Source organism: Gorilla gorilla, chromosome 3, assembly GCF_029281585.2.
Source record: "Gorilla gorilla gorilla isolate KB3781 chromosome 3, NHGRI_mGorGor1-v2.1_pri, whole genome shotgun sequence".
Classification (NCBI taxonomy): Eukaryota; Metazoa; Chordata; class Mammalia; order Primates; family Hominidae; genus Gorilla; species Gorilla gorilla.
This window is the reverse complement of record NC_073227.2, coordinates 13,232,391-13,242,588: the sequence shown is the minus strand read 5'-3', so window position 1 is coordinate 13,242,588 and position 10,198 is coordinate 13,232,391.

The following is a 10,198-nucleotide window of genomic DNA, read 5'->3' as shown; positions in this document are numbered from 1 at the left end:
GTGACACTGCACCCGAGAGCTCCCAGGGGCCAGGCCAGATGAGTCAAACAGTGACGGCCAGGACTGCTGTGTCCTTAGGGCTCTGCGCCAAGGCTCAGAGGATCCTATCATTGTCATCGTATCATCATCATCCAGATGTCACAGATGGGGAAACTGAGGGATTCACTTACCCAATTGAAAACTATGACCAAGTGGAGCAGGCAGGACGCACACCCAGGCCCTGCTGAAGAGACAGCCCGTGGGCTTCAGCCCCATGGCCCTCCGGAATCTGTCATCCCCTCCAGGGGGCATTCAAGAAGTCAAAGGATGAAGCTGGGAGTTGTGGGGTCTAGTGTGAGGTGCATGGCCAGGGGACCTGCTCCACTTGGCCCAAGCAATGCCAGGCCTGCTGCCCCCATCCTGGGCTGCTGGGAGTGCCGCATCTTCTCCTGGACAGCTCATGCTCACCCTCTGAACCTTGTTTGAGATCCCCTCCTTGGACAAGCCTCCCTGGCCCTCTAGTGAAGTTGGGGGCCACCTCCACTCCCCCAGGGGGTCTCCAGCAGAGAGGAGAGTGCCCACTGAACTGTGGGATCAGCAGGTACCCGCACTGCGGCTGCCACTCTCACTCAGCGAAGGAAAGAGGTCAGACCCGCCTGAGCCCCTTTCCCACCGTCCTGACCTCTCCCTGGGTCTGCTGGGGTTTCCCACAAATTGCTTCTATGGAGAGCAGCACCGTGTGGCTGCGCTCACCTGGGGCCTGAGCTAGAAAGAAGGTGCCTGCTCTGGAAACCCAGCGGTATAGAAACGTTGCAAGTCAGAGACGCAGGGCAGCAGACAGAGCAGACGGCGTCCTGAGGCCATCAGGGGCTCTGCTCAGTAAGGGAGCCTCCAGGCTTTCTCTCACCAAAGCGGCAGGATTCCTTGTCCTTTCTTCATCTCTAAATACAGTCCAGGAATTGATTGACTTCACAGCCAAATGGAGAAACAAATGAAATATGATTTCATTGTGGGATCTTTCCAGCCGCTCAATAATTTAAAACCACGCCATACGAAACCAGGAGTAAAAATAGCATGTGACTCATGGCTTGGAGCCTATCTCTCAAGCACGGGTCCACACACCTGGATTCTCGCTAAGTCAGGCCCAGCCTCACCCTCGCATGCCCATGGCTTGCCTGATGCCTCCGGGTGGGTCAGGAGGGGAAGCGCAGCCCTGGGTTACACAGGTATCTCTTCTCCCTAACACCGGATCTATGCCACAATTCCAGCTGCCCAGTTAACTCTGAGTGGTTTGTAGACTTGGCAATGTTTTGCCATCACAGAAAACTCACAAAAGATGGTTCATTACAAGTGATGGAAGGAAGTAGAATGTATAGGCCTGATTTGGGAATATGACCCACACCGTGCAAGGCTTGGATGTGGCTGGTCTTCTGAAAACACTTCCTCCCATTAAACTTTACTCCTGTTCAGCAGAAACAGACGAGGACCATCAGGAACACCTGGGAAGGAACGAGAATGGGAGAGCAGAGCAAGGGGCAAGCTCTGAGATGAGGTGCTGCCTCTATTCAGCACCTACTGCATACCTGCCTCTGTGCTGGAAGTGAGATGAAGAAGCTCAGCTAGAGCAGGCAGGTGCACGAGTCAGCCGCGCTGTGGAACAGAGGACCGCAGGCTTTGCTGAAGGGGCTTGTAAAAGGGTAGGGCATCTCTCCCAGTGCCGGAGGCCGATCTCTTCATTCTGCCCCTGCTGTCACACAGCATTCTTCTCTGAATGTTCCCCTTCTGTTCTCATAAGGACACTGGTCCTAGGATGGAGGGCCCACCTTAATCCAATACTGTCTGACTTCATCTTAACCAGTCATGTCTTTGAAGACCTGATTTCCAAATAAGATCATATTCCTGGGGGATAAATCTTGGGGTTAGGACTTCAACATATCTTTCTGGAAGGTACAGTGCACCCCACCAGAGGGGACCACCATTATTGGACCCCACAAAGGGCATGGTCTTCCAGAGCTGTGGCCTGTGGGACCTGGGAGGAAAACTGCAGGTCTGAGGGCTCCCAGTTGGGGAGAAGAAATGGAAGCCCAGAGAGACAAAATCACATGGAGCCAGGTCCCCAGGAGGCCAGAAGCCACAGTGCTCTCCCAGCCACCTGACCCTTGGTTGACAACCACGCAGGCACACAGCCCTGCAGGGAACCCAGAAGGCAGCCATCCCTGACAGTGAGAGCAGCTCTTGTCCTGGGAGGGAAGATGGGTCCTGCCAGAAGCCTGGGCCTGGCCTTGTTGGCCTCACCGGCAAGCTCAAGCTTGCCCCCCAGCTGCTGATCAAGCAAGACATCGTGTCCCTTCTTAGCAACTTTGTCACCAGGCTGTGCTTCCCAGAGCTGCTGTGTGGGCATGGAAGGGATAAGGTTTCGAAGAAGCTTAATCAGGAGCCCTTGCCTGCATAACTTACAAAGTGCTTGTTCTGTGGGCCTCCCAATCGGGTGTTCCCTTGAGGTCATGGTGCTGAGTGTTACCCAGTCTTACAGACGAGACACTGTAGGCTCACCAAGGCTAAGAAATGTGCAGTCAGCCGGGTGGGGCTGGACCCGGCTCCCTGAGATGACCAGAGCAGAGCAGTCTCCACTAGAATTTCTTCTTTGGCTATGGGCAAGCTGCTTGGAGCAGGAATTGCGTGGTTTGATGATAACACTAGTGGTTTGATAATAATAAAATGACTTTAAGTAAAGGAGATCACCCTCATCCAATCTGTTGAAGGCATTAAGAGCAAAAACAGTTTCCAGTGGAGAAGATCTGCCTCAAGACTGCAGCACTGACTCCTGCCTGAGTTGCCAGCCTGCCCTGCAGATTTTGAACTTGTCAGCCCCCACAATACCATGAGAACATTCCTTAAAATAGAACCCTGTTTGTCTATCAATTGCCCTTTGTACCTGTCTGCTTACCTACCTACACACTCATTCATTCATCCATTCATCCATCCACTCCCATCCATCCATCCACCCACCATCCATCCATCTACCACCCTTCACCCATACATTCATATATCTACCCATCTATCCACCCACCCAACCACCCATCCATCTATCCATTCATCCAGTCACCCAACCATCCATCCATCCACGCATCCATCCACCACCCATCCACCCATCCATCCATTTACCTCTCTGTTCATCCATTCACCCATCCAGCCATCCATCACCCATCCATCCATCCATTCACCCACCATCCACCACCCATCCACCCATCCGTCCATTTACCCATCCGTTCATCCACTCACCCGTACAGCCATCCATCCACCACTCATCCACCCATGTATCCATTCAGCCATCTATCTATCACCCATTCACCCATCCATGCATCCATCTATCTACCTACCCATCCACCACTCATCCACCCATCCATCCACCACCCATCCACCCATTCATCCGTCAGTCTGTCCATCCACCCATCCATCTACCACCCATCCACCCATCCATCCGTCTACCTATCTGTTCATCCACTCACACATACGGCCATCCATCTCCCACCCATTCACCCATCTGTCCACCACCGATCCACTTATCCCTCCATCCATCTGTCCATCCACCTATACATCCACCACTCGTCCACCCGTTTATCCACCACGCATCTACCCATCCATCTACCCATCCATCCACCTACCATCCATCCATCCACCCACCCATTCACCATCCATTCACCTATCCATCCTTCCACCACCCATCCACCCATCCATCCATCTGCCACCCATCCACCATCCACCCACCATCCATCTGTTTCTATCAGTACTGTTTCTCTGGAGAAGCCAGACTGATATACTTTCCAAATCTATAATTCCCTGGGCTCTCTGGCACCATGACTTGAAGGCCCCTGGCTGAGCTCAGCCTGTCCTAAGCTCCTCCCAGCTCCAGAAACGGCACCTGCTGCCACCCTATTGCTCTCCCTGACTCCTGAGAACCCCTCTGGGAGACTTCTCTTCCTGCTCCATCACATTAGTCCAACCCCAGGTCCTGCCTCCAAGTCCTTCCACAGTGTAGTTAGACGCAAGTGCAGGCTCCTTCTCCTGCTCTCTTTGCTCCTACTCCCGCCACCCCCATTCCTTCTCCTGCAGCCAGAGGGATTTGCTAAATGAAAGCTTATTCCACTCCATCACACCCCTGCCTGCCAGGGGCCTCCCTCTCCTCCTCTGCCTGGCCAAATTCTCTCCACTCTTTATGGATCAGCCCAGGCATCATCTCCTCCTAGAAGTCCTCCCTGGCCCCTGGCTAAATTGTGCAAACCCCCGGTTTCCATGAGTCCTGGGACTTCCTCTTTTACAGGCTGGTCACTTGGGATTGTCATTGATTGTTTCCTTGTCTGTCTCCCTAACTAAACAGTGAGCTTTGAGTACTATGAGCTTCTCTGAGGAAAGCTGAGATTTAAAAGGGCCAAGGTAATGGGCCAGGTAAAGGATGGGGCGAGAAAATCCAGGAAGGCCTGCGTGTTTTACTTGACTTTTTGATTGCAGTACCTGGAACATTAAACATCGAATGCTTTTATCCTATCTTGTTCTAAAGAGTATATGGGGCTTCTTACAAAGGAAGCCTTACTATAGAAAGATCTTTTTAAAAGCTCGTAAGAAAACTAGAGTTAAGGAAAACTACATAGATTAGGAGGAAGTTGGGGCTGAGATCAAGCCCTGGAATCTCTGCCGTGGGCGGTGACACAGCCAAGGGCAGCCCCTCATTCCTTTCTGTACTGCCCAGCAGCCCCAGCAGAGAGAGGAACAGGGTCAGTTACATAATTCTCTGTGTCCACAGGATTAGAAGAATTGCTGAGAAGAAGCACGCTTCCCAACCCTGAGACTTGAAGAACCTGCCTCTCCAGGTCCTGTGGGGTGAGGCCAGTCTGGCTTCCCCCACAGCCCACAGCCAACACAGTGTGCATCTCAGAGCACTCCTTCTCCTAACCATCCCTTCCTTCCTGTCCCTTTTTGTCACTGGATGCAGAGACCAGGGGACTTACCATGCATACAGTAGGTGATGAGCAACCATCTAAAAGGAACCTAGTTGTATAATGAAGTGGTGTTTTTAACATAAAAGTTACCTATAATTTCACGGAGAAAATATGTGATCATCTACATTTCTCAGGATGCCAAGGCAAATGAGCTTTTTTTTTTTTTTAATTTCGCTGCCCCCTCGTGGCAGAGTACCCTAATTGCAGGCATACTATCAAGGATCAGAAATCCCCTCCATTCCACCAGTGACACCCAGACTGTGAAAATTGGGCAGACACTGCCCTCATCAAAGATCACCCAAACATCTGCCTTCGGCCAACACGAAGAGACAGACGGGAAGGGGTAGTTTCATGTAAGATCTTTAACCACCCTCCCTTCCTGATTTCTGAGGTCTTGGGTCCAGAGGCTGTGCAGGCTTATAACTGTGATCGCATTAAGCATATGAGTGTGGAGAAGGTGAGGCAGCCAGTCAGACACGCCGTAGTCTCTGTTTTTGGGTGGGTTGTTTACTTCACTCCCATTTCCCCTGCTCCCTGCTTTCTTATAGCACCCCAGTTTTTGTGCAGGAGCCACAACACCTACCCATGCAGTCCATGGACTTCTCAGTGAGTGACTCCACATCCAGCTCAGAAGGTTTTAATGAGTCTAAGGATGACCCCATCTCTGGAGACAGACAGGCTACATTAGTCAACATCCCTGGACACAAAGATTTGCTCCAGGAAAGGCATATGACCCAATTCGGCTCAATGGGGTGTGGTAGGTGGCTTGCTAAGAAAGGCTGGAAAGGGCATCTCCTGACCTTCAGGAGAGAGTTTGGAAGCTGCCCTCTCTCCTGCTCTGGATATTGCAGTGTGGGATGTATGCCAGGGACAGCTTGGGCAATTTTGTCTCCATGTGGGAAGTGAGCCTGAGAGTGAACCCAATTGTAAAGAAGTGGTCTCAGAGCCCCTGGATCAAGCCAGTCCTGAGGCCACCTACCTCTGGACTTCCCAGTCCATGAGCCAAGGAAGACTTTTTCATTTGAGCCACTTGGACTTGAGTACTTTATTATTTATAACACTCCACGAAGCCCCAAGTCATCAGTGTTTGTGATGTCACTGAAATGAATGCCAGTGGGCTTAAGTGTCCTTGGCATGGTCTCCCTCAACACACCATGGCATTTGGATTGCTTTTGGTTTAGAACACTGCAGGGGGCCCTCACCCCTCACCTGCTCCCTGGTCTGGCGGGTGTGCTCGGGGGATTCCTGGGAGCCTCTGGCTTCCCTGACCCCTCTTCAGAGGTGGAAGGAAAGATGACACCTCTCAACTCTACTTCAGGCAAGACTCAGGAAGAAAGGGATCTCCGCCGTGTGTGAGGGAGCCTCCTTAGCATCCGCCTCGCTGAAAGATGGAGGAGAAATATGTCCAGTACCAAATGTTCCCAAGGCCCCCCATTCCCTACGCAATGCAGGCTGGCAAAAAGTCTTGCAGGCCATGATCAGGACTTATTTACTAATGACAATTGATAGTATTGTCTATGCAGCCTCCTGGGGAGGGGGCTCAGACCAAATGTCCCATTTTGCAGCAAAGACGGTGAGATAATGAGCTCCTGACCATGGGGCTCACTTGTCCTTCCACACACCCCATCTCAGGACAGCTGCCGGGTGCTAGAATGACCCACCCAAGGCTCAGCCTTCTGAGCTGTGTGCTGAGGGCTGGGTCCTATTTCCCAGGGCACAGCACGTGCACCAAGCCAACAGGCAGTGCACAGGGCCTGGAAGCAAAGGACAGAAGTTCTGTCCTTTGCAGGGACCTCCTTGTGAGCTTTGTGCTTCAGTCTTGAGCTCTGTTGCATCAGAGGTCTGGGTTCAGGGTAGGAGGATGGCGATGTTTCTGCCAAGGGAAGGAATAAAGTCTCTGTTGAATCTGTTGAACCCGTTGAACCTGAAACTGACTATTAATGGGCTACTCATCCCAATGGACGGGAAGGCAATGAAGAGTTCTTCTACTGGGAGGGAGGGGGCAGAAGACTGCAAATGACCCTTATTACCACGAGAGCTGGGGGTGCGCCTTCACCATGAGAGCCTCAGCCCGGAAGCTTCACTGGGGCATTTCTAGGTTCTTCCATGCCCAGCGATAATGGTAAATAGGCAATTGCAACAACTACTGACCGGCAGACACAAAGGACTCAGGGCTCGGATACCTTAGAGCTGGGGGGTGTGGGTCACCAAGCCTGACTGACAGGCTGTCCAGGGTGCACGGCGGGAGTGGCTGGTGGAGGAGATGGTGGCGTCCACCATAGCCCCGGGATCACCCGCAGCCATGGGGCCGGGACTTGTCTGGCTAACCCTCCTGGAGGAGTCTGCAGAGATGGTGGGCAGCTGGTGGCCCCATGGTGGGCTGGCCTTTCTGAGGCAGTAGTGGGGGAACCACATGGGCCACATAACGATGGACACTGCTGGACCCAGACCCCAAGCAGCAGAAGCAGAGGCCCCGCAGCAGCCAGTGGCCGGTTCCGTTGTTTCTCTCTGGGATAAGCAGTATACCCTGAGGCCAGAGCAAGACACAGAGAGAGGCAAAGGAAAGGTGGGTGCTCTGGCAGGGCAGGGACAGTTGGACCCCCTGAGTGGGGGAATCCCAGCTTCACAAATGAAAGGCTGAGGCCAGTGGGGTGGGTAACACTGAGGCCACACAGGACCTGAACTGCGCCCTTCTGACCTGGCAGCAGGAGCTGGACCTCACCCCTCCCCGGGACCCACCCTCCCCAAAGCCAGCTTGGTCCCTGACACCAGGGGTCTGCCCAGCCCAGCGGGGAGTCAGGAGCCACTGAGAGTGACTGGCAATGTTCCAGTAGAACAGTGACTGCGTGGGAGACAGTCTCAATGTATTCCCCCAGGCAGGCGAGATCTCAAAACATCGTGCTTCTAAAAATGCTCTTAAGAAGAAAAAAGTTGGACAGAAGAATGTGGAAACATTTGCTGCGGTCATCAGAGTGACAGGTTGGAGCGAATAAATGTTCATTATCCTCTTTCTGTATTTTTCATGTGCATTACTTTTAAAATCAGAAGATGATTATTTTTGTAATCAGAAGAAATGTCATTAGTGTGATAATAAAAGCCATTTGTTGGTGCAAGTGTATAGAGGATGGTGTTTCTGAGAAAGTTTATAGACAAAAGAGGTGTCCCTCTTCAGGGGCCCAGAGTCCCCGGCCCAGCCCAAGGACAGCACACCTTGCACAGGGGGCTCCTAGGGCCTCGGTCTTCAGCAGCCCCTGACACGGGGCTCCCCGACTCCTCCCACAAGTTTGCAGTCCTTTAGGCTCCCCCCACGAGTTTGCAATACCTGTCTGTGGTGTGTCTCTCCACAAGCGCCCATTGTGAACAAGCGTGTGATGGGCCCTGGGAGCCGGAGGCAGCTCTCCCTGGTAGCTTTGAGCAAGTCCCTCCTCCTGTGTAGACAGAGCACCAACCTCTACAGCTCCCCTGACATTTACAGGCCCCGTTAGTGTCAACCTGGAGAGGACGGCCCTGACCCGCCACTGTCCTCTAGCGGAAAATCGGAAGAACAACAGCAGCACCCAGGATTGAGCTCTGGTCTTGGACAGGCGCTAGGCTGAGACCCTCCTGTGGTTCCCCTCAGTGGGAGCGCCCCGAGTGCACGTTCCTAAACCAACCCCTTCCATGGATGGGAGAGGGGCATGGCTTGCCCAGCCCATCTGGCTCTCTCCAGTTGTGAGATCCCCAGCCCTTAGGCATACAGTAGTACTGCATTGAACGGCAGAGAACTTGCATGGATCTCTGCAGTGGAGGGACAGTGTCCCGTGCATGTATCCTGCATGTGCTGACTCAGCTACCGCTCCACTGGGCTGCCCCATCTGATCACCAGTGTAGCCTGTGAGGTGGGAGCTTCTCTGGCTTCACTCTTTAGAGTAACGAGCCGAGAGACGATGCAGGGGTGGGGAGCTCCCAACATCTCCTGCTGGGGAGTGGGATGAACATGGGGACGGCCCAGGCACTCTGGCCCCTCAGCCTGGACTCCACCATCATACTTGCCTCCCTGGGGGTGTCTTCCGCCATGCCTGTGGCACCACGCTTGCGATGACCAGGTCACGAGTTGATTGTATCAAGGTGAGGCCCTGCACTGGGGCTCAGGTGTCTCTGCCACTGGACACAGGAAGCTGTTTGATGGAGCAAGAACAGGGGCTTTCGGCTGGAAGACCTGGTTTGCATCCCATCTCCACCAAACCCCCAATGTGTGACCCTGGGCAGCTGCCCCACCTGAGCCTCGGAGACATCTATGAAGTCAGGACGGGATTACAGAAAGGCCTGGCCTGGCTAGGATTTGTGGATTGATGTCTGAGGAGTGTGCTGTGGGTGCCCACGGTGGCAGCTGCCAGCAAAGACAGAAGACAGCGGGTTCCATGCCCTGGGAAGCCCCAGGAGCTGCATCCACCTGGAGCCCCTGTCTCCTCACAGGCTGATGAATTCACCTGGCCCTGATCCTTCCAGCTGTATTTTCTGGAGTGAGACCCTTAACCCCTCTAAGACTCAGTTTGTTCATCTCACAAATGAGGCTCATGCCTGAGCAGGTTCAGAGGTGGATCCTCCCCCAGTGAACCTTCAGATGACACCACAGACCCTACCAGCGCTGACTGCAACCTCATGAGTGGCCTTCAGCCAGAGGCACCTGATTCCTGACCCACAGAAACTGCAAAAATAAATGCTGTTTTAAGGCACTAAAAATACAGGATTCAACCTCTCTTCCTCCCCAGCCTACATGGAAGCACCGTTTGTGATTAAATGAAGGAAGGCAAGGTGAGGTTCATGATTCCAGCTGTGACTGTGTGCCAAGCAGACTTACGGTCTGTGCTTCTACTCTGCGATTTGCTGGCTACTGGGGAGGGCATGGCCTCGTGTGCCTTGGTTTTCTCACCTGTGAAATGGAGGTAGCAGCCTCTGGCTCTGTTGGGAGGAGGTCACACAGGTGAAGCGCCAAGGACACTCAGTAACTTGAGGGTTGCTCTGGCATCAGGCCTTTGTCGTGTAGCTGTTGGTGCATTAGCGTCCACTCTCTTCCCCTATGGCCCCCGGAAAGGCAGTGTCTCTTCTGGATAAGAAAACACAGGAAGGTCCCAGGTCTGTTTGTACCTTGAGAGAGCAAATAATAAACAGAGCCTGACTTTCTGGAAAGACAAGGATGACAGTGATCTGATAAAATGCTCTGGCAGGCCCCCTTGGTCCGT